We start from the raw sequence: 25,420 nt of genomic DNA, 5'->3' as shown, positions 1-25,420 counted from the left end.
TTAGCACTAGCTGATGATTTCTGCCTGAATAAAACACTATTATGAACATTTCCAAATGATGATTTTGCTAATTCCATCATGTTTATTGGTTGACTTTCTAGTGTAAGCAAGAGCTTTTCTTTCTTTTCCATTTAGGCAAGTGTTACAAATGAATGTATGTACATATTTCTATACAGAAGTCATGAGCTCTTAGTTTGTTCAATGAGTTGTAATTCTTTACTCTCACTATTTTATTTTGATGGCCAAATAATCCCAGATTTGGCCTCAGTGAACCATTTCATGCTGGCCCCTCTGTGTTTTTGACATACTTTCATTCTTTGAGAATCTTCTTATTTTCTGATACATACATACATACACACACAGACAAGACGAACCTATTATGCCCTATCCAGGAAGCAGCCACTTCACTGAGGAGCTGTGGTTCCTGTTCATATTTAGAAAGTAACATTTGGGCTCTCAGTGGGTCATTGTTTTAAGGTACTCTCAGCACAAAGAGCTAAGAAATAGATTTACACATGCAGCCACACTTGCACATCAGGATATATTCGCTTATCTTCCTCTATCTATCTCAGGGTTTTCATCCTCTGCATTCTCGATATTAATACAGTGGATCAGGTAGTTCTTGCTGGGAGAGGTGGAGGTGCTGTCCTGTGCTTTGCACCTGCTGTCTATGTTTAGCAGTGCCCCTAGCCTCTCACTGGATGCCATACCCCACCTCCCAGATTCAAAAACCAAATGTTTGTAGACATGGGCAGATTTCCTTTGGGGGGCAAACTGTCTTCAATTAAGGATCACTAATGAATCTATTAAAAACAATGAATTCACACTGATACCTACAACTACGACCCAGCCTCACAAAGTTCATTCTATCCTTTCTGTACTGTAACTTCCTTCTCTGTCAATAAAAAACCTGGCTCCCATCATCCACTGCATATTTTATTTGCCTAATCCTAGAATGTGTGTTTAGTTTCTTCACTGCTAACCCATGCCCCTACCAAAAAGACAAACATTGAACTCTACCTAAGACTTTTTTTCAGCCTCTATGGAGGTAATTGTATGTTTTTTCCTTATATCTAGCAATATGATTTATTATATTAATGGATCTTCTAATATTGAATCAAGTTTGCAATTATGAAAGAAATCCCACTTGATCGTGGCTTACTATTTTCTTAACATGTTGTTAAATCCATTCACTAATATTTTGTTTGGAACTTTTGCCTCCATACTTATAAATAATAGCATTTTCTAATTTCTTTTTAAACAGCATCAGATTTTACATCAACATTATCTTTTCTTCATAAGTACTGGAACAATCTATTTCATCTTTAACTCTCTGGAAAAATATTTGAAGTTTCTGGATGACAGTAAAATCATCCAGGCTTGGTAGCTTTTTGCATGCTCATTCCTTGATAATTTTCTCTAGGAAAATTGATCTCCTTTTTTCTTCCTTTTCCATGGTTTATCCCAGGAGATTGGATACAATTCCCTGTGCTATACAGTAGGACCTTGCTGTTTCCATTCTAAATGTAATAGTTTGCATCTACTAAATCCAAACTCCCAATCCATCCCTCATCTTCTCTGCTCCCCCTTGGCAACTGCAAGTCTGTCCCCTACGTCTGTGAGTCTGTTTTGTAGATAGGTTCATTTGTGCCATATTTTAGATTTCACATATAAATGATATCATATGGTATCTTTCTCTTTCTGACTTACTTGTGCATCCTTAGTCCCTCAGTCACATCTGACTCTTTGTGACACCATGGATTGTAACCCACCAGGCTCCTCTGTCCATGGGGAATCTCTGGGTAAAAACACTGGAGTGGATTGCCATGCCCTCCTCCAGGGGATCTGCCCAACCCAGGGATCAAACCCGGGTCTCCTGCACTGCAGGTGGATTCTTTATTGTCTGAGCCACCGGGAAAGCCCAAGAATACTGGAGTGAGTAGCCTATCCCTTCTGCAGGGGAATTTCCTGACCCAGGAATCAAACTGGGGTCTCCTGCATTGCACGTGGATTCTTTACCAACTGAGCTAGCAGGGAAGCCCAACTTACTTAGTATGATAATCTCTAGTTGTATCCATGTTGCTGCAAACGGCATTATTTCATTCTTTTTTAGGCTGAGTCATTGTATACATGTACCACATCTTCTCTATCCATTCATCTGTTGACAGATATTTAGGTTGTCCCCATGTCCTGGCTTCCCACCTGGCGTTACTGGTAAAGAACCTGCTTGCCAATGCAGGAAATGTAAAAGATGCTGGCTTGATCCCTGGGTTGGGAAGATCCCCCGGAGGTGGGCATGGCAACCCACTCCGGTATTCCTGCCAGAGAATCTCATGGACACAGAAGCCTGGTGGGCTACAGTCCATAGGGTTGCACAGAGTTGGACAAGACTGAAGTGACTTACACACATAACACATGTCTTGGCTATTGTAAATATTGCGGCTATGAACATAGAGGTGTATGTATCTTTTTGAATCATCAGTTCAGTTCATTCACTCAGTTGTGTCTGACTCTTTGCGACCCCATGGACTGCAGCACGCCAGGCCTCCCTGTCCATCACCAACTCCCGGAGTTCACCCAAATTCATGTCCATTGAGTCGGTGATGCCATCCAACCATCTCATCCTCTGTCATCCCCTTTTCCTCCCTCCTTAAATCTTTCGCAGCATTTTGAACCATAGTTTTGTCTGGGTATATGCTCAGGTTCTGTCTAGGTATATGCCCAAGTTCTATCTTCAATATGGTTAATTTTAGAAACTTTTCTCCTTTAAAATTATACACTTCATTTAATGTTTAAGCTTATTTGTGAGAAGGCCAGCAAAACATTCCCTTGGTTTTTTAAACTTTCCTCTATATAGTTATTTCCCCTAATTATTTCTTACTTTGTATATCTGTGCATCCTCACTTTTTCTTGATTAAGTTAGCCAAGGGTTTATCTATATTTTTTAACTAAAAATAAGCCAAGAGATTATTTATTATCAGATTTATTGTTTTACTACTATCTCATTATTTTCTACTTTTATTATTTTTCCCTTTACTTTTATCTGGTTTAATTATTTCTTTCTAGATTTCTGTTCCCAGATATTAATTCATTTATCTCAGTTCTTTAATGTACACTGAAAAGTTATAGAAAAAGTTTCAGTGATTGCTAATATATAGATTCTAATATGTAGTGCTTTCATCATTGTTGATTTTTAGAAATTCTTTAATTTTTGTATTTCTTTCTACTTTGACTCTATCAAAAGTTTTAAAATTTTTAAATAAAAGAAAACATTTCTTAAAATGCATTAGTGTGTATAGGTTATTGCACTGTGATTGAATGATTTTTGTAATATCTCTACTTTATGGAACTTTCTGGAGTTTTTTCTTTTCTAATTACTGTATGATTAATGTTTGTAAATGTCTTCATGTGTGCTCAAGAAGAAAGTTCATTCTTTATTACCTACATGTAAAGTTCAATATATGTCCAAAAAGTTTGCCTCATTGATTGCATTATTTAGATTTTCTAAATTCTTATTTATTTTTCATTTATTTGATCTGTCTTCTACTTAGCTGTGTGTACATTCTCCTGTTACTAGTGTGTTTCTTTCTATGTGACTTTGCACATCTTCTATTATTTGCTTTATAAATGTGATTTCTTTGTTTTTAGGTGCATTGATATTTATAACTATGTTCACATAAGTTTAGCATTTTTACTGTGAATTGTACTTTTAACATTAAAATGTATCCTTTATCACTCTGCTGCTGCTGCTGCTGCTAAGTCACTTCAGTCTTTGCTGTATATTTTGATTCTACTTCTCTGACACCAATATCTCTGCATTCTTCCCATTTGCTGGTCTCATTTATCTTTTTCTCATTTATTTATTTTTGCCTTTAGGGATCATGAGTTTCTTGTGTAGACCATATAGCTGGATTTTAATTCATGAAGCACAAATTTAAGGTTTTTTTCTTTGAACAGGTGAGTTAAGCCCTTGGTTGGAGAGAGCACCTAGTGGAGAAGTGAAGTGTGGCAATCAAGTTTTTGCCCTTTTTGTCTTCCCTTTTCCTTTGCAGCATCTAAATCCACCTACCTCCCTTGCATTTTACCTCTGCTACCTTCTTTCCTGAAGGTATTTCTCCCTCAATGATATCATCGTCTCTCCCCTGGAGTATTCCTTTTCTAAGAAGGCTTGGTCGCCTTCTGGGACACTGTCTGGTACCTGCCTGGTGAGCAGTGCTTTGATCTATGGCATGATTTTTTAACCTAGGTGATAACTTTCTCTTAGTGGTGAAGGCTTTAGAACAATCTTAGCCTGGGGCAAGCTTCTATCTCATCTCTTTCATATAGCTTTTTAAAAATTATATTTATTTTTAATTTATTGATGATCGCTTTAAAATATTGGTTTGATTTCTGCCATACATCAACATGAATTAGCCAGAGATGTACATATGCATATCTCCCGCCCTTACCCACAGCTCTAGGTTGTTACAGGGCCCAGGTTTGTGTTCCCTGAGGCATACAGCAAATTTCCACTGGCTATCTCTTTTAAATATGTTAGTGTATCTGCTTCCATGCTACTCTCTCTATTCATTTCATCCTCTCCCCCACCCTTGTCCATAAGTCTGTTCTCTATGTCTGCATCTCCATTGCTGGCCTGGGAATAGATTCATCAGTACTATCTTTCTAGATTCCATATGTATGCTTTAATATATGATATTTGTTTTTCTCTTTCTGACTTACTTCACTCTCTTTAATAGGCTGTAGGTTCATCCACTTCATTAGAACTGACTGAAATGTGTTCTTTTTAAGGGCTGAGTAGTATTCCATTGTATATATGTACTCTGGCTTCTTTATCCATTCATCTGTTGATGGGCATCTAGGTTGCTTCCATGTCCTATCCTAGTTATTGTAAACAGTGCCACAATGAACATTGGGGTACATGTGTTTTTTTTTTCAGTTTTGGTTTCCTCAGAGTGTATGCCTAGAAGTAGTATTGTTGGGTAGTATGGTGGTTTTATTCCTAGTTTTTTAAGGAATCCCCATACTGTCTTCCATAGTGACTGTATCAACTTACATTCCCATCAGCAGTGCAAGAGGGTTCCCTTTTCTCCACACCCTCTCCAGCACTTGCTGTTTGTGGATTTTTTGATGATAGCCAACTGTACTTGTTCTCTATGAAGGCTGGCAGAAGGAGTGCAGAAGTGTGAGGAGATAGGTAACGGTACTCAGATGTACAGTTTTCTATTTAGAGTCAGTTTGGCCTTTTAAAATTTTCTGTCTTCCAATTAGATTGAAAGCACGAGTTTTGTTCAATATAATTTCTTCTTACTGTTGAGTTTTTCCCCTCTGGAGGAAATGTTGCACAATTTGTATTTCCATCACTTGCACTGCCTGGGCTATTGGGAAATACGAGAATCCTTGATTTCTTATGTTCCCTGTCTTACTCTATGTTCGGAATACTTCTGTGACTGCAAGTTAGAGGAATTCTGATTCCCAGGTAGGGAATTGTCCATCCCCCTAGGATGTTGAAAAATATAAGAGAATGCTGGAGCCACACAGCCAGTGGATGGCCTACAAATCCAGCTGCTTTTACTAATATCAGGTCTTCTGTTTCATGCAGCCTCTCTTGTCTTGCATACTGGCTTTCATTCTTATGCATGAAGCTTTATGGTTGCAATATGACAGCCACTGTCTCAAGTTCATGGCAGAAGAGAACAAAATGGATCTATTCTAACAGTCTCTCTTCTTTTTTTCACGAAAAAAATTCTTAGAAAGCCTCCACTAGTAATATCTCCTTGGCCAGAAGTGTGTCACATGGTCCCTTCTCTCCGCAAGGAAGGCTATAAAGCTATGGAGTATTTGGCTTCTTTCAGATCCTATACTTGAAGGAGGCAAGGGAAAAAAAGAGTTGAGAATAAATGTGAACTGGGTTGGCCAGCACAGAGTATCAGCAGCACTTACATTACTTCTATGTACCTCACAGCACTTAGTGGAGTTCAGCTCACATGAATTGACTTGAATTGACATTTTGGCTTGACCTATTTAATACGTATATGTAGAATACATGTGTACATAGGATTATGCTTATGTCTATTTGTCCAGGAAGATCAATGATTGTTCTCATTTAATGGTGTGTTATTTGAGTAAGTAATGCCAGTAATCCCCGTCTTAGCAGTCCTGTAGTAATGTCACAGGTAGAATAATTCTTAGAGAGAGTAAAGGCCCTGAAGACCTAAATTTACAGACAACACAATACGGAAATTTAAGCTATGAGCTCCTAAGTAAAAGCAGACATTCATAATAGGGAACACTGCCTCTATCCTCCTACCCAGTTGATATATCTACAAACCTACCACTTATTTATCAATTACAGTGTGTTTCTCTTAGGATTGTTCTAGAAATCTAGTGGAGTGATATGTATAAAGCTCCTTACACATAAATGTCCGTTATAACAACTACTGGTATTAGTGATACAATGTTTGCCAAGCATAGTAATAACTGCATATATATACATATGTGTGCATGTGTGCTTAAGTCACTTCACTTGTGTCTGACTCTTTGTGACCCTATGAACTGTAGCCCATAGGCTCCTCTATTCATGGGATTCTCCAGGCAAGAATACTTGAGTGGGAGTTTCTGTGACCTCCTTCAGGAGACATATGTATATATAATAACATATATTTATGTATTCCTTGTAACAATTTTATGAGGTGGGCATTATTATCATTTTTCATATGAGGAAACTAAAGCTGATTGACATTTAATAAATTGTCTCTAAAGTAACATAGCTGATACATGGAGAGACTGGGGCTCTAGTCAATATCAATCTGATTCCAGAGCCTGTACCTTTAATCCTCCCCAGGACAGTATTTAATAATCACCATCTAAATTGTCGGAGAAGGCAATGGCACCCCACTCCAGTACTCTTGCCTGGAAAATCCCATGGATGGAGGAGCCTGGTAGGCTGCAGTCCATGGGGTTGCTAAGAGTCGAACACGACTGAGCGACTTCCCTTTCACTTTTCACTTTCATGCACTGGAGAAGGAAATGGCAACCCACTCCAGTGTTCTTGCCAGGAGAATCCCAGGGACGGGGGAGCCTGGTGGGCTGCCATCTCTGGGGTCGCACAGAGTCGGACACGACTGCAGCGACTTAGCAGCAGCAGCAGCAGCAGCAGGGATGGAGTGGGCTTCCCAGGTGGCTCAGTGTAAAGAATCTGCCTGCCAAGCCGGAGACATGGGTTTGATCCCTGGGTTGGAAAGAGCCTCTGGAGGAGGAAAATGGCAACTTACTCCAGTATTCTTGCTTTAGAAATCCCACAGACAGAAGCCTACAACCATGGGGTTGTAGAATCCATGGGGTCTCAGAGTTGGATATGACTTACAGACTAAACAACAACAAGGGCTAGAGTGACTGCTTACGAGTATCGGGTTTCTTTTAAAGGAGACAACACTGTGCGATGTATGGCAAAACCAATACAATATTGTAAAGTAATTAGCCTCCAATTAAAATAAATAAAATTATAATAATAAAAAAAATAAATAAAATAAAAAATTGTGGTAGTTCTTCACAACCCTGTGAAATACTGAAAAAAGGAGCCATACACTTTAAGCAGGTGAATTACACGACATATGAATCATAGCTCAATAAATGTGTTTTAAAAATGAATATACTATTTATATATACCTTGTCATACAATATAATAAAGCTTAAAAAATTTTGCAAACTGAACCCAAAATTCATATGGAAATGTAAAGAATCTAAAGTAACTAAAACCCTTTGGAAAACTAAGATAGAGAGTTCATTCTGTCTGATTTCAAGACTTCATAAAACTGAAATATCAAGACAACTGAGGACTGACATAGGGATGGTATCAATGGAGAAAAACAGAGTCTGGCAACGGACCCACACATACACGGCCAACTGATTTTCAGCAAGGGTGTTGAGGTAATTCAAAAGCAATAGACACCTTTTTCCAACAAATACTGGACAAGTGAATATCCATCTGTAAAGCTGAAACAATATCAAATGGTATATCAATCTTTACTCCATTATCTTGAACCATATAAAATTAGCTAAAAATTAAAATTTCTTGGAAAAATCAAAGGAAGAAATCTTTGTAAGTCTGGATTAGGTAAATATTTCTTGGATATGACACAAAAGCACAAACTATATAAGAAAATACTGGTAAACTGTATTTTGACAAAATAACCAACTTCTGTTCTTTGCAAGACATTAATACAATGAAAAAAACCCACATATGGGAATAAATATTTACAAAATATATCTTATAAAGGACTTATATCAAAATATATACACAAAAAACTCTTAAAATCTAATAATAAGATAAGAAACAATCAAGTTAAAAGGAGCCAAATGGTTTGAACAGACTTTGAACCAAAGAAAATATACTAATTGCAAGTGATTACAAATAAGCACATGGGGGAAAGTGTTCAGCATCATTAATCATTAGGAAAATGCAAATTAAAAACCTATATTTACCAGAATGACTAAGTTAATAAAGGCTGAAAATGCTAAATGTTAGTGAAGATGCAGAGTTGCAGAATAACTAGAACCCTTGTGAGTTGGTGGTAGAAATACAAAATGGTAGAGCTATTTTAGAAGAGAGTTGAAATTTTCATATAAAATATATTTTATAAGAAATATATGAGTATGGATTTAAAATTTAAGCCCATGCTTAATATTTTATGGTAGTCTTGCTGAAGGCAGGATCAATCCCCCTTCTCAAAATTGGTTCAGATGTCAAGACAATTGATGCCACATATGCATCAGGAGAATAAGAAAAAGTTTATTACTCACATAATGAGGCTTTCTGGGAAGAGCAAGGCAAGCTCCCAAGCCAGTTCAAAATGGTTTGAAGGAGTCATGACTTTGTTCTTTACTGTGGTAAAGACCAAGGTGGAGGTTACAGAGTAGCTTGAACTTGTCCATTGACACTAAGGGAGGGAGCATTTGGGGCTTCTGTGGAAAATTCTGAAAGAGATGGGAATACCAGAACACCTGATCTGCCTCTTGAGAAATTTGTATGCAGATCAGGAAGCAACAGTTAGAATTGGACATGGAACAACAGACTGGTTCCAAATAGGAAAGGAGTTCGTCAAGGCTGCATATTGTCACTCTGTTTATTTAACTTATATGCAGAGTACATCATGAGAAACGCTGGGCTGCAAGAAACACAAACTGGAATCAAGATTGCCGGGAGAAATATCAATAACCTCAGATATGCAGATGACACCACCCTTATGGCAGAAAGTGAAGAGGAACTCAAAAGCCTCTTGATGACAGTGAAAGTGGAGAGTGAAAAAGTTTGCTTAAAGCTCAACATTCAGAAAACAAAGATCATGGCATCCGGTCCCACCACTTCATGGGAAATAGATGGGGAAACAGTGGAAACAGTGTCAGACTTTATTTTTCTGGGTTCCAAAATCACTACAGATGGTGACTGCAGCCATGAAATTAAAAGATGCTTACTCCTTGGAAGGAAACTTATGACCAACCTAGACAGCATATTCAGAAGCAGAGACATTACTTTGCCAACAAAGTTTCGTCTAGTCAAGGCTATGGTTTTTCCTGTGGTCATGTATGGATGTGAGAGTTGGACTGTGAAGAAGGCTGAGCGCCGAAGAATTGATGTTTTTGAACTGTGGCATTGGAGAAGACTCTTGAGAGTCCCTTGGACTGCAAGGAGATCCAACCAGTCCATTCTGAAGGAGATCAGCCCTGGGATTTCTTTGGAAGGAATGATGCTAAAGCTGAAACTCCAGTACTTTGGCCACCTGATGCTCAGAGTTGACTCATTGGAAAAGACTCTGATGCTGGGAGGGATTGGGGGCAAGAGGAGAAGGGGACGACAGAGGATTAGATGGCTGGATGGCATCACTGACTTGATGGACATGAGTCTGAGTGAACTCCGGGAGTTGGTGATGGACAGGGAGGCCTGGCGTGCTGCGATTCATGGGGTTGCAAAGAGTTGGACACGACTGAGCGACTGATCTGATCTGATCTTATGGCTTTCCCAGATGTGGAAAAAGAAAGAGAGAGGGGTGGGGCTTAAAGTTATCTATGGTCAAACATCAAAAATGGAGTTAGACACTATTACACTGGCCATACAACCCAGCAGTTCCACTCCTAGATATTTAACCAAGAGAAATGATAATATATATAGTTACAGAAACCTATATGCAAGTGTTTATCACCCAAACTGTAAACAACCCCAAAAGTCCATCAACTGGTGAATCAGCAAACAAATTATAGCACATGGCTATAATGGAATACTACTTTGCAATAAAGAGGAACAATTTATAGGTGCATGCAACAGTGTGAAAGAATCTCTAAGCACTGCACTGACAGAAGCCAGATACAAAGGTTACATACTCTATGGTTACATTTAGATGACAATCTGAAGTAAACAAAACTACAAAGACAGGAATCAGATAAGTGATTGCCAGGGACTGGAGGTTGGTTCAGTTCAGTTCAGGGGCTTCCTTGGTGGCTCAGACGGTAAAGCATATGCCTACAATGTGGAAGACCCAGGTTCAATCCCTGGGTCAGGAAGATTTCCTGGAGAAGGAAATGGCAACCCACTCCAGTATTCTTGCCTGGAAAATCCCAGGGGTGGAGGAGCCTGGTAGGCTACAGTCCATGGAGTCACAAAGAGTCAGACACAACTCAACGACTTCACGTTCACGTTCAGTTTAATTCAGTCACTCAGTCACATCCAACTCTTTGCAACCCCGTGGACTGCAGCACGCCAGGCCTCCCTGTCCATCACCAACTCCTGGAGTTTACTCAAACTCATGTCCATTGAGTTGGTGATGCCATCCAGCCATCTCATCCTCTGTTGTCTTCTCCTCCCACCTTCAATCTTTCCCAGCATCAAGGTCTTTTCAAATGAGTCAGTTCTTCACATCAGGTGACCAAAGTATTGGAGTTTCAGCTTCAACATCAGTCCTTCCAATGAATATTCAGGACTGATTTCCTTTAGGATGGACTGGTTGGATCTCCTTGCAGTCCAAGGGACTCTCAAGAGTCTTCTCCAACACCACAGTTCAAAAGCATCAATTCTTCGGCACTCAGCTTTCTTTATAGTCCAAGTCTCATATCCATACATGGCTACTGGAAAAACCATAACTTTGACTAGATAGACCTTTGTTGGCAAAGTAATGTCTCTGCTTTTTAATATGCTGTCTAGCTTGGTCATAACTTTTCTCCCAAGGAGTAAGTTAAGCATCTTTTAATTTCATGGCTGCAGTCACCATCGGCAGTGATTTTGGAGCCCCCCCCCCCAAAAAAAGTCTGTCACTGTTGCCATTATTTCCCCATCTATTTGCCATGAAGTAATGGAACCAGATATCATGATCTTAGTTTTCTGAATGTTGAGTTTTAAGCCAAGTTTTTCACTCTCCTCCTTCACTTTCATCAAGAGGCTCTTTAGTTCTTCTTTGCTTTCTGCCATAAGTGTGGTGTCATCTGCATATCTAAGGTTATTGCTATTCTCCCAGCACTCTTGATTCCAGCTTATGCTTCATCCAGTCCAGCATTTCACATGATGTACTCTGCATATAAGTTAAATAAGCAGGGTGACAATATACAGCCTTGATGTACTCCTTTCCCGATTTGGAACCAGTCTATTGTTCCATGTCCAGTTCTAACTGTTCCTTCTTGACCTGCATACAGATTTCTAGGAGGCAGGTCATGTGGTCTGGTATTCCCATCTCATGAAAAATTTTCCACAGTTTGTTGTGATCCACACAAGCAAAGGCTTGGCATAGTCAATAAAGCAGAAGTAGATGTTTTTCTTGAACTCTCTTGCTTTTTCAATGATCCAACAGATGTAGGCAATTTTATCTCTGGCTCCTTTGCCTTTTCTAAATCCGGCTTGAGCACATGGAGGTTCATGGTTCACATACTGTTGAAGCCTGGCTTGGAAGTTGGTAGAGGGAACTTGTTTCAAAGCACATGAGAATTTTTGAGATGTATCAAGTATGTGACTTTACTACACTTCTGGAGGAAAAATTTTGGGTGTGAAAATTATATAATCATAAAAAAGATAAAAAATAAACTTGTAGATGATAGAGTTAATATTATTGCCTTTAATTTCTAGTTAAGTAAACTGAGGCTAAAAAATTTAACTGGTCTGCTAAAAACCACTGGGGGATGAGGGTTGAGGAAGTGGTAGAGGCAGGGCTTCAAACCACTGAACTTCCATCTCAAGCTTGTTCAGGATATTGTTTTTACCTCATACAAGAAAGCACTTTTATGACTGTTTCTCATCAACAATGTAGCATAAAAAAAGACTTAGACTTGTATTGTGTCATTCCAAGTTCAGTTCAGTTCAGTTCAGTCACTCAGTCGTGTCCGACTCTTCACGACCCCATGAATTGCAGCATGCCAGGCCTCCCTGTCCATCACCAACTCCCGGAGTTCACTCAGACTCATGTCCATTGAGTCAGTGATGCCATCCAGCCATCTCATCCTCTGTCATCCCCTTCTCCTCCTGCCCCCAATCCCTCCCAGCATCAGAGTCTTTTCCAATGAGTCAACTCTGAGCATCAGGTGGCCAAAGTACTGGAGTTTCAGCTTTAGCATCATTCCTTCCAAAAAAATCCCAGGGCTGATCTCCTTCAGAATGGACTGGTTGGATCTCCTTGCAGTCCAAGGGACTCTCAAGAGTCTTCTCCAATGCCACAGTTCAAAAGCATCAATTCTTCGGCGCTCAGCTTTCTTGACAGTCCAACTCTCGCATCCATACATGACCACTGGAAAAACCATAGCCTTGACTAGACGGACCTTTGTTGGCAAAGTAATGTCTGCTTTTGAATATGCTATCTATGTTGGTCATAACTTTTCTTCCAAGGAGTAAGCATCTTTTAATTTCATGGCTGCAGCCACCCAAGGGGTCATATCAAATTCATTAAGTCAATATGGATAAGTTATCAAAGTTGAACAAATCAGATTTCTAACTCAATGTAAAAAGGAAAAAATCTACTTAAACAATGAGGCCCTCATGAAAATGGGTTGCTTGTTGATAGTGTCTGGGTAAAAGTCAACAGGCCAGGAAAGTAGAGCACAGGAGATGTTTGAAGAATTTAAAGAATAGTGTGCTGTTGCGGTTGCTGGCTTCTAAATGCCCAGTCATCACACCTGCTCTGTAAAGGAGGTGGAAGACATGTCTTGCACTTAATAATGTGAACTAAGTCCTAAGGCTATGAGTGTTACAAAGAGGAAAACATGTATCTGCTAGCCTGAAAATGTATGGTAATATGGTAAAATATGTTTATTCCAACAGAAAAGGACTGTATATGTGATATGTTCTGAAAGCAATACACAACATAACTGAGTTAAATACAGTTCTTTATAAATCCCATATAAGTGAAAATAAAGAATATTATCTTTTCAATCAACAATGTAAAACACTTTATGCAAACTGTGATACACATTAAGAAAAACCTACAGATAATATCTACGGATTAAAATTAAGCTAATTTAATTAAAGACGGAATATAATTCTTCATCTTACCTTTTATGGATTTAAAATTAAACTGTTATGTTAGGGTGATGGGATTAGGTGATTTGAGCCTATTTGGTATGATTGTAAAGTATTTTAATTTTAAAGCCTTGAGGATAAAGAAATGCAGCTAATTGCTGTGTGCACAGAAATAGCAGTAAACATCTACTGAGCTGGGACTCAATTAAAGCCCCGAACTCAAGGGCAGAATTTAGCCCAGATCATTTGAAAATAACAACATCCTCCCTTATAATTATAAGATCAATGACAGACAAGATAACTAGTATATCTAGTAATCAAGGTAACAGCTTTTGCAGATCTAATTAGAGTATATTCTGTTATTTGGAATATATGCCAAAGGTGTTAAACTAATCTTCTGTGCTTAAAGATGATGCAAACTCTTAGGAAAGTAATATGTATAATCTGTATTCCTCACTTCATAAACAGTAAGAGGCAATGAATAAATCAATACTATTGTAATTATAGTTTTAGAGCACAGTTAGGACAAAGCAGCTATCCTTTCAGGAAAAGTATCAGTTTGAGTACCTAAAATTCAACTCTCTGTCTTGTACTGCCCTTTCAAGTCTAACAGTGCATGAGTTCTGGAGACAAGTTCAAGATATTTACAAGTTGGTCTGTCACCAACCAAAATGTCTGTTAGTGGCAGCTTGGTCTCAAAATCACACAAGCCTAGGTTGATATCCTTGTTGTGATACACAGGCCTTTGCCAGCTTTTACAGTGGTCATCTGTTGCTTTTGCCTCTACTCTTTTCCTGAGTCACAGTGTCTTCATTTTCCTTTGAGAAGTCCTCCCATCCTGATAACATGCAGTCTTGGTGAAGCTGTAAAATACACAGTCTAAGCTTCTCTGCCAGTCACTGGGTTCAAGGCTAGAATGGTCAATACCTGTAAGCCATCCTCTGCAAAGTAGTGACAGGTCCATGGTTTGGAATATGAACAGGGCCAGGTCAAAAAAAAGACTCTCCCTGGTGGATGTAATTGCTAAGTTGATGGTGGCCATTTTTTGCTATTAAGCCAGAATTCTAATTCTCTTTCTAATGAGAATTAGAAAGAAATTCTAATTCTCTTTCTAATGAGAATTAGAAAGAAATTCTAATTCTCTTTCTAATGAGAATTAGAAAGAAATTCTAATTCTCTTTCTAATGAGAATTAGAAAGAAATTCTAATTTCTTTCAAAAGAAAGAAAGCAGAGCTGAGGATGTATATCAAAAGAAATATAGAGAGCTCCTTATAATATTGTTTATATCTCCAAATCCAGATATGTCTGACAGCCAGATTCACCCACTGAAATATCTAGCAATAAAATAATTTTCTGTTTGCTTAAATAAGCAACTGACACAACCTACCAAATATGTCTGTGCTTTGGTGTCCTAACTTGTAAAATTGAACATAAAAGTTACTGCTTTACAAAATTACTGTAACTCAGACAATTGCTGCTTTACCCCATTTAATATCTGTAATGACTCTCTGTGAAGTGTTAATTTTATCTCCATTTTACTGATGAGGAAATTGATGCTTAGATGTTAAGTAATTTGCCAGAGGTAATGTACTAGAGTAATCAGTGTTAATTGATGTAAAATAATCTCAAAACTTCAGTGGCTTTACACAAGGTCCAGTTCTAACCCAAGGTTAAAGGAGCTCTCCTGCGCAACTTTGTTCCAGGTGCTTTGCAGGGATCCAGGCTCGCTCCTTCCTGGGGCTCTGCTTTCCTGTACCTTCAGTTTCACACTAGTGTCACTCGGCCAGCAGGTAGAGATGGTTGAGGGTTATAGAACACGGGGAAGGCAAGCTAAATACACAACTACCCCAACTCAGAAGTGATATATGTAATTCTTTTTTTTTTTTTTTTTTTTTTTTATTAGTACCTTTAGCAGGATTTTCCATGCTTTTTTTTTTTTTTTAATTTTATTTTATTTTTAAACTTTACATAACTGTATTAGATTTGCCAAATATCAAAATGAATCCGCCACAGGTATACATGTGTTCCCCATCCTGAACCCTCCTCCCTCCTCCCTCCCCATTCCATCCCTCTGGGTCGTCCCAGTGCACCAGCCCCAAGCATCCAGTATCGTGCATCGAACCTGGACTGGCATCTCATTTCGTACATGATATTTTACATGTTTCAATGCCATTCTCCCAAATCTTCCCACCCTCTCCCTCTCCCACAGAGTCCATAAGACTGTTCTATACATCAGTGTCTCTTTTGCTGTCTCGTACACAGGGTTATTGTTACCATCTTTCTAAATTCCATATATATGCGTTAGTATACTGTATTGGTGTTTTTCTTTCTGGCTTACTTCACTCTGTATAATAGGCTCCAGTTTCATCCACCTCATTAGAACTGATTCAAATGTATTCTTTTTAATGGCTGAATAATACTCCATTGTGTATATGTACCACAGCTTTCTTATCCATTCATCTGCTGATGGACATCTAGGTTGCTTCCATGTCCTGGCTATTATAAACAGTGCTGCGATGAACATTGGGGTACTCGTGTCTCTTTCCCTTCTGGTTTTCTCAGTGTGTATGCCCAGCAGTGGGATTGCTGGATCATAAGGCATGTCTATTTCCAGTTTTTTAAGGAATCTCCACACTGTTCTCCATAGTGGCTGTACTAGTTTGCATTCCCACCAACAGTGTAAGAGGGTTCCCTTTTCTCCACACCCTCTCCAGCATTTATTACTTGTAGACTTTTGGATCGCAGCCATTCTGACTGGTGTGAAATGGTACCTCATAGTGGTTTTGATTTGCATTTCTCTGATAATGAGTGATGTTGAGCATCTTTTCATGTGTTTGTTAGCCATCTGTATGTCTTCTTTGGAGAAATGTCTATTTAGTTCTTTGGCCCATTTTTTGATTGGGTCATTTATTTTTCTGGAGTTGAGCTGTAGGAGTTGCTTGTATATTCTCGAGATTAGTTGTTTGTCAGTTGCTTCATTTGCTATTATCTTCTCCCATTCTGAAGGCTGTCTTTTCACCTTGCTAATAGTTTCCTTTGATGTGCAGAAGCTTTTAAGGTTAATTAGGTCCCATTTGTTTATTTTTGCTTTTATTTCCAATATTCTGGGCGGTGGGTCATAGAGGATCCTGCTGTGATGTATGTCAGAGAGTGTTTTGCCTATGTTCTCCTCTAGGAGTTTTATAGTTTCTGGTCTTACGTTTAGATCTTTAATCCATTTTGAGTTTATTTTTGTGTATGGTGTTAGAAAGTGTTCTAGTTTCATTCTTTTACAAGTGGTTGACCAGAGTTCCCAGCACCACTTGTTAAAGAGATTGTCTTTAATCCATTGTATATTCTTGCCTCCTTTGTCGAAGATAAGGTGTCCATATGTGCGTGGATTTATCTCTGGGCTTTCTATTTTGTTCCATTGATCTATATTTCTGTCTTTGTGCCAGTACCATACTGTCTTGATAACTGTGGCTTTGTAGTAGAGCCTGAAGTCAGGTAGGTTGATTCCTCCAGTTCCATTCTTCTTTCTCAAGATCGCTTTGGCTATTCGAGGTTTTTTGTTTTTCCATACAAATTGTGAAATTATTTGTTCTAGCTCTGTGAAGAATGCTGTTGGTAGCTTGATAGGGATTGCATTGAATCTATAGATTGCTTTGGGTAGTATACTCATTTTCACTATATTGATTCTTCCAATCCATGAACATGGTATATTTCTCCATCTGTTAGTGTCCTCTTTGATTTCTTTCACCAGTGTTTTATAGTTTTCTATATATAGGTCTTTAGATTCTTTAGGTAGATATATTCCTAAGTATTTTATTCTTTCCGTTGCAATGGTGAATGGAATTGTTTCCTTAATTTCTCTTTCTGTTTTCTCATTATTAGTGTATAGGAATGCAAGGGATTTCTGTGTGTTGATTTTATATCCTGCAACTTTACTATAATCATTGATTAGTTCTAGTAATTTTCTGGTGGAGTCTTTAGGGTTTTCTATGTAGAGGATCATGTCATCTGCAAACAGTGAGAGCTTTACTTCTTCTTTTCCAATTTGGATTCCTTTTATTTCTTTTTCTGCTCTCATTGCTGTGGCCAAAACTTCCAAAACTATGTTGAATAGTAATGGTGAAAGTGGGCACCCTTGTCTTGTTCCTGACTTTAGAGGAAATGCTTTCAATTTTTCACCATTGAGGATAATGTTTGCTGTGGGTTTGTCATATATAGCTTTGATTATGTTGAGGTATGTTCCTTCTATTCCTGCTTTCTGGAGCGTTTTGATCATAAATGGATGTTGAATTTTGTCAAAGGCTTTCTCTGCATCTATTGAGATAATTATATGGTTTTTATTTTTCAATTTGTTAATGTGGTGTATTACATTGATTGATTTGCGGATATTGAAGAATCCTTGCATCCCTGGGATAAAGCCCACTTGGTCATGGTGTTTGATCTTTTTAATGTGTTGTTGGATTCTGATTGCTAGAATTTTGTTAAGGATTTTTGCATCTATGTTCATCAGTGATATTGGCCTGTAGTTTTCTTTTTTTGTGGGATCTTTGTCAGGTTTTGGTATTAGGGTGATGGTGGCCTCATAGAATGAGTTTGGAAGTTTTCCATCCTCTGCAATTTTCTGGAAGAGTTTGAGCAGGATAGGTGTTAGCTCTTCTCTAAATTTTTGGTAGAATTCAGGTGTGAAGCCGTCTGGACCTGGGCTTTTGTTTGCTGGAAGATTTTTGATTACAGTTTCAATTTCCGTGCTTGTGATGGGTCTGTTAAGATTTTCTATTTCTTCCTGATCGAGTTTTGGAAAGTTGTACTTTTCTAAGAATTTGTCCATTTCTTCCTCGTTGTCCATTTTATTGGCATATAATTGTTGATAGTAGTCTCTTATGATCCTTTGTATTTCTGTGTTGTCTGTTGTGATCTCTCCATTTTCATTTCTAATTTTATTGATTTGATTTTTCTCCCTTTGTTTCTTGATGAGTCTGGCTAATGGTTTGTCAATTTTATTTATCCTTTCAAAGAACCAGCTTTTGGTTTTGTTGATTTTTGCTATGGTCTCTTTTGTTTCTTTTGCATTTATTTCTGCTCTAATTTTTAAGATTTCTTTCCTTCTACTAACCCTGGGGTTTTTCATTTCTTCCTTTTCTAGTTGCTTTAGGTGTAGAGTTAGGTTATTTATTTGACTTTTTTCTTGTTTCTTGAGGTGTGCCTGTATTGCTATGAACTTTCCCCTTAGGACTGCTTTTACCGTGTCCCACAGGTTTTGGGTTGTTGTGTTTTCATTTTCATTCGTTTCTATGCAAATTTTGATTTCTTTTTTGATTTCTTCTGTGATTTGTTGGTTATTCAGCAGTGTGTTGTTCAGCCTCCATATGTTGGATTTTTTAATAGTTTTTCTCCTGTAATTGAGATCTAATCTTACTGCATTGTGGTCAGAAAAGATGCTTGGAATGATTTCTATTTTTTTGAATTTACCAAGGCTAGCTTTATGGCCCAGGATGTGATATATGTAATTCTTGCTAAAGTTTATTGGCTAAAATCATTCACAGGATACCTTCTAACTGTAAGGAGTCATGTAGTCTTTCTGTTTGCTCAAATGAAACTTAAATGTAGTATTATCTGTACCATAATTATCACTAGTTAATAAGGGTGGAGCCTGAATTTCAACCCAATCAAACTGACTATTTAGCAGGCCCTGAAGCACTATGCTGCTTACAGTCATCTGTTGTCAGCACCTACTGAATGTGTATGATGGAGCTAGGCATATGGCAAATGTTTAATAAACTTAAGTTTTCTTCTGAGAAAGAGAGAGAACAAGGGATGATGAAGGGAGGAAGAAAGGAAGAGAAAGGAAATAAAAACTGGTTATAAATAATTAAATTCTTTTGTGTTTCTTTTCTCTCTAAAAATCTTTGATTAGATAACTAGAGATGGGACGAAAATGATGAATCGTATTTTTAAAATTATAATACTTTAGAAAAAGAAGGACAATGATAGCAAAGGTGAGACAACAGGAAAGGTTAAATGCAGACTGTCTCGTGTCCTAACTCAACCCATCCAGGTAACAACTCATGAGGCAGAAACCACTGTGATGGTGTGAGTGTCAATGGTACATTTTGATAATCTTTGGGTTTTTGTATTTGCACATGTAATACAAATTGCAAGCCACAAGTCTTCTCTGAATTTATGCCTGAAATTTTCCCCTTTGAATTTTGTCCCAGCTGTCTGCCTCTCCTCTCACAAGTCCATCAGGTTTTTCAATTCAGCCTTTTTAACTTGCCACCTCCTTGCCTTAAGTGACTCTCATGAGCTCTCTGCTGGGATCCATGCTACTTAATGGGCATAACCAGTGGGCAATATTGAAAGTAGATGAAAGGATGGAAAACAATGCAATACTATTATCAATTTCTCCAAATATAAACTAGTGTTTTCCTAACATTCTCTTGGCATAGGAGAGACTGGGCTATACTTTTCGACAAGACCTTATGAAAGGTGAAAGGATAATAAATTAGCCTAAACTCCTGTCAGACTCAGATCATTCTAGAGACTCTTCCCAGACAGCTCTTCCTCTGTTTCCAGCATGGTATATATCATGTGCTAAAGAGCAGCTGACAACTTCCGTCACCCCTACCCTCACCTTCCATCAGTACAAATGTTCTAGGCATCTCAGGGCTTCAGATCTGGGCCAATCTGCTTCCAAACCCTCAAGAGAAGGTAAATGATTTTTCTCCCTTCAATGCAAGGCCAACATTGTGGTCCTTATTCCCTGATTCCAGGCTAACAATTATTCCCTTCAGGGAAAAATCCTCCACTTAACAATGTGTGGGTTTTGGCCCATGGCTCAAAAAACACAATTATATAGTATACAATAGTCTGAAATTAGAACATTTCCATTTGTTTATACTATATATATATATATATTTTTTTTTTTTTCTTCTTTTGAAAAGAAGACTACATATGACATACAACAGTTTGATCCATGAAAAGCTGCAACAAGCTTGCTTGAAAACCATGGATATATATTTGGCCAAAAGGTAAAAACACTAATTTCCTGAAGTGAATAGCCTGTGTTTAATATATTATGCCAACTCAATGGTATCTAACCCAAAGTCCCTGAACCTTAAGATAGAGCTTGGCCTTTCCAAGATACTTCCTCAAAATTCTAATGTATGAATAAATGAGCATACCTAATGGTAAGATTAGTATCTATTGAGATTACAAAATAATCATAATATGCAGTCCCAGTCTATGAAAACTCTCTTAGCTTTTGAACTGTGGTGTTGGAGAAGACTCTTCAGAGTCCCTTGGACTGCAGGGAGATCCAACCAGTCCATTCTAAAAGTTGGCAAAGTAATATCTCTGCTTTTGAATATGCTATCTAGGTTGGTCATAACTTTCCTTCCAAGGAGTAAGCGTCTTTTAATTTCATGGCTGCAATCACCATCCACAGTGATTTTGGAGCCCCCAAAAATAAAGTCTGACACTGTTTTCACTGTTTCCCCATCTATTTGCCATGAAGTGATGGGACCAGATGCCATGATCTTCGTTTTCTGAATGTTGAGCTTTAAGCCAACTTTTTCACTCTTCTCTTTCATTTTCATCAAGAAGCTTTTTAGTTCCTCTTCACTTTCTGCCAAGGGTGGTGTCATCTGCATATCTGAGGTTATTGATATTTCTCCCGGCAGTCTTGATTTCAGCTTGTGCTTCTTCCAGCCCAGCGTTTCTCATGATGTACTCTGCATATAAGTTAAATAAGCTAGAACGACCCTTAATACCGAACCAGACAAGTTCAGTCAGTTCAGTTGCTCAGTTGTGTCTGACTCTTTGCCACCCCATGGACTGTAGTACACCAGGCCTCCCTGTCCATCACCAACTCCCGGAGTTTACTCAAACTCATGTTCATTGAGTCGGTGAAGCCATCCAACCATCTCATCCTCCATTGTCCCCTTCTCCTCCTGCCCACAATCTTTCCCAGCATCAGGGTCTTTTCAAATGAGTCAGTTCTTCACATGATCAGAACCAGACAAAGAAATTACAAAATAAGAAAGCTACAGACCAATATCTTTCATGAAAACAGACATAAAAATTTTCAACAAACTATTAGCAAATCGAATCCAACAATGTATGAGAAGAGTTATATATCATGATTAATGGCATTTATCCAGGTATGCAGGTTGGTAGCATGTTTGAAAATCAACTAATGTTAATTCCTCATATCAAAGAAAGAAGAAAAATCAAATGATCATATCAATACATGCATAAAAAGCATTTGAAAAAATCTGACCCCTGTCATGATAAAAACACGCAGCAAATTAGGAAAAAAAAAAAAAAAAACTTCTTCAATTTGGTAAAGAACATTTGCAGAAAACCTACAGCTAATGTTATACTTAATAGTGAGAATCTATTAGAAACCCTCTGTCTGAGACCTGAGGATGAAGGCAAAGATGTTCTCTCACATCACTCCCTTTTAATATTGTATTGAAAGTCCTAGATAATGAAATATAACAAGAAAGTAAAATAAAAGGTATACAGATCAGGTAAGGAAGAAATAAAACTGTCTTTGCTCACACATGACATGCTTGTCGAAGTAGAAAATCCAAAAGAATCAACAACAATAAACCTTCTGGAACTAATAAGAAATTATACCAAGGTTTCAGGATACAAAGTTAATACACAAAAGCAAATTTCTTTCCTACATACGAGTCCCAGCAATGAACAAGTAGAATTATTAAAACACATCATTCACAGTAGCACTCCTAAATATAAAACATCAAACTATAAAACTCCTAGAAGACAACAGGCAGAGAACAAAGGCTTTTTAAGGCAGTAAAAATATTCTTTATGATACTTTAATGATGGATACATGTTATTATATATTTATCCAATCCATAAAATATACAACACACCAAGAGTGGTTCCTATTGTAAACTCTGAACTCTGGGTGATAATGGTGTGTTAATGTAGGTTCATCACTTGTAACAAATGTACCCTTCTGGTTGCTGCTGCTGCTGCTGCTGCTGCTAAGTCGCTTCAGTCGTGTCCGACTCTGTGTGATCCCATGGACTGCAGCCCACCAGGCTTCTCCGTCCATGGGATTCTCCAGGCAAGAACACTGGAGTGGGTTGCCATTTCCTTCTCCAACCCTTCTGGTTAGGGATCTTGATAATAGGAGAGCATACACATGTATGGAGTCAGGGTCTATGTGGGCATTCTGCACCTTCTGTTCAATTTTACTACGAACTTAAAACTGCTCTAACTAACAAGGACCCACTCTATGGCACAGGAAACTATACTCAATATTTTGTAATAACCTATCAAGGAAAAGAATCTGAAAAAAATAGACGCATATGTATGTATAACTGAAACACTGCTGTGCATCTAAAATTAACACAGTATTGTAAATCAACCATGCTGCTGCTAAGTTGCTTCAGTCGTGTCTGACCCTGTGCAACCCCAGAGACGGCAGCCCACCAGGCTCCCCCGTCCCTGGGATTCTCCAGGCAAGAGCACTGGAGTGGGTTGCCATTTCCTTCTCCAATGCATGAAAGTGAAAACTGAAAGTGAAGTCGCTCAGTCATGTCTGACTCTTAGCAACCCCATGGACTGTAGCCTACCAGGCTCCTCCATCCATGGGATTTTCCAGGCAAGAGTACTGGAGTGGGGTGTCATTTCCTTCTCCAATGCATGAAAGTGAAAAGTGAAAGTGAAGTCGCTCAGTCATGCCTGACTCTTAGCGACCCCATGGACTGTAGCCTACCAGACTCCTCTGTCCATGGGATTTTCCAAGCAAGAGTACTGGAGTGGGTTGCCATTGCCTTCTCCATACTTCAATAAAAAATTTTAAAAATTTAAAAACTGCTCTAAAAAGTAAGCTCTATTTTTTTGAAGGGATATGCTTAGAATGCATTTAATTCAAATTTTTTGCAATCTTTGAAATTTTCCCATACATCACAGAGAGTTTACTTTTTTGATTTTGGGTGTTACTGTATTTTAGTAATAGTGAGCAAACAATGAACATTTACATAAACCCAGTCCAAAACCAAATCCTTTTTACATAAGAAAGATTGTATCCTTCACCACAATCCTTATATTCAACTTATCTCAAATAAGATATTCAGAACCCTAACCCATGACACTCCTATAAATACACACAGACACATACATACACACAAGCTCAACTTGCCAGTGCTACTCAATTTTTGCCATATTTTCCCATCAAAAGCAGCCTAGGGGGAGACAACCCATCGACCAAGAAGACAAGACTTTCCACTGAGCTGAATTCACCGTTATGAGATGGCTGTCTGCAATGACATGCAACACCGACTTTCACAGAAGCATTACTTGCCATGAATAAAAGTTGCTTACTTGACTGATGATGCTTCACATCTAGAAATATAATCAATTTTTGGTCTATAATTTTATTTACTTGTTGTGTCTTTGTCATTAAGATTATGATAGCAAGTTTATGCTAGTTTCATAAAATAAGTTAGAATTGTCCCCTGTTACCATGGTTTGTGAGATAATTTGGGTAAGATTTGTATTATTTCTTCCTTAAATATTTTAAAGAATTCTTGTGAAGGGATCTAAGCCTGGGGGTCTCTTTGGGACAAATTTTTAATTAGAGATTCAATTTCTTTCACAAATGTAGGGCTATCAACATTTTCTTTTTATGTGTGTGTCAGTTATGTAAGTTGAGCTTTTCAAGGAATTTTAAGCATTGCATAAAGTTATTCACAATAGTTCATTATTATGTGTTACATTTACAGGATTTCTCATTACTGATACTGTTAATTCATCTCCTCTCCTTTTCCTCACTCTCTTGCTCCTCATCATCTTTGCAAAAATTCATCAATTTCATTATTCTATTCAAATAGTTAACTCAGATTTATTGATTTTTCTCTTTTTTCCTTTTCTTTATTTGACTTCCCATTTATTGTCATGCCCTTTTTTCTACTTATTTGGGTTTAATTTACTCTTTTTATTATCTTTGTAACTTGAATTTTTCTTCTTTTCTAATATAGGCATTTAGAGATATAATGTTTCCTCAAAGCTTTGCTGTAAATGCATCTCACATATTTTGATATTTTGGTCTTTTGTTTAAAATATTTTCTAATTTCACCTGTGATTTTATGATTCATGATTATTTCACAGTATGCTACTTATTTCACAGGATACTACTTGTCCCTTAAGGTGATCCCTTGTAGGCAGCAAGGATTAGGTTTTGCCTTTTTTAATCCTAATAATTCGCCTGATGGGCTGCAGTCCATGGGGTCGCTGAGAGTCGGACAAGACTGAGCGGCTTCACTTTCACTTATCACTTTCATGCATTGGAGAAGGAAATGGCAACCCACTCCAGTGTTCTTGCCTGGAGAATCCCAGGGACGGTGGATCCTGGTGGGCTGCCATCTGTGGGGTCGCACAGAGTCGGACACGACTGAAAGGACTTAGAAGCAGCAGCAGCAATCTGCGCCTTTTAAGTTTTTAAATCATTTACATAGAATATGCATGTCAGGAAGCAACAGTTAGAACTGGACATGGAACAACACACTGGTTCCAAATAGGAAAAGGAGTTCGTCAAGGCTGTATATTGTCACCCTGCTTATTTAACTTATATGCAGAGTACATCATGAGAAATGCTGGGCTGGAGGAAGCACAAGCTGGAATCAAGATTGCCAGGAGAAATATCAATAACTTCAGATATGCAAATAACTACCACCCTTATGGCAGAAGTGAAGAACTAAAGAGTCTCTTGATGAAAGTGAAAGAGGAGAGTGAAAAGTTGGCTTAAAGCTCAACATTCAGAAACGAAGATCATGGCATCTGGTCCCATCACTTCATGGGAAATAGATGGGGAAACAGTGGAAACAGTGGCTGATTTTTTTTTTCTGGGCTCCGAAATCACTGCAGCAATGAAATTAAAAGACACTCACTCCTTGGAAGGAAAGTTA

Source organism: Bubalus kerabau, chromosome 3, assembly GCF_029407905.1.
Source record: "Bubalus kerabau isolate K-KA32 ecotype Philippines breed swamp buffalo chromosome 3, PCC_UOA_SB_1v2, whole genome shotgun sequence".
Lineage (NCBI taxonomy): Eukaryota > Metazoa > Chordata > Mammalia > Artiodactyla > Bovidae > Bubalus > Bubalus kerabau.
Note: the sequence above shows the minus strand (reverse complement) of the source record.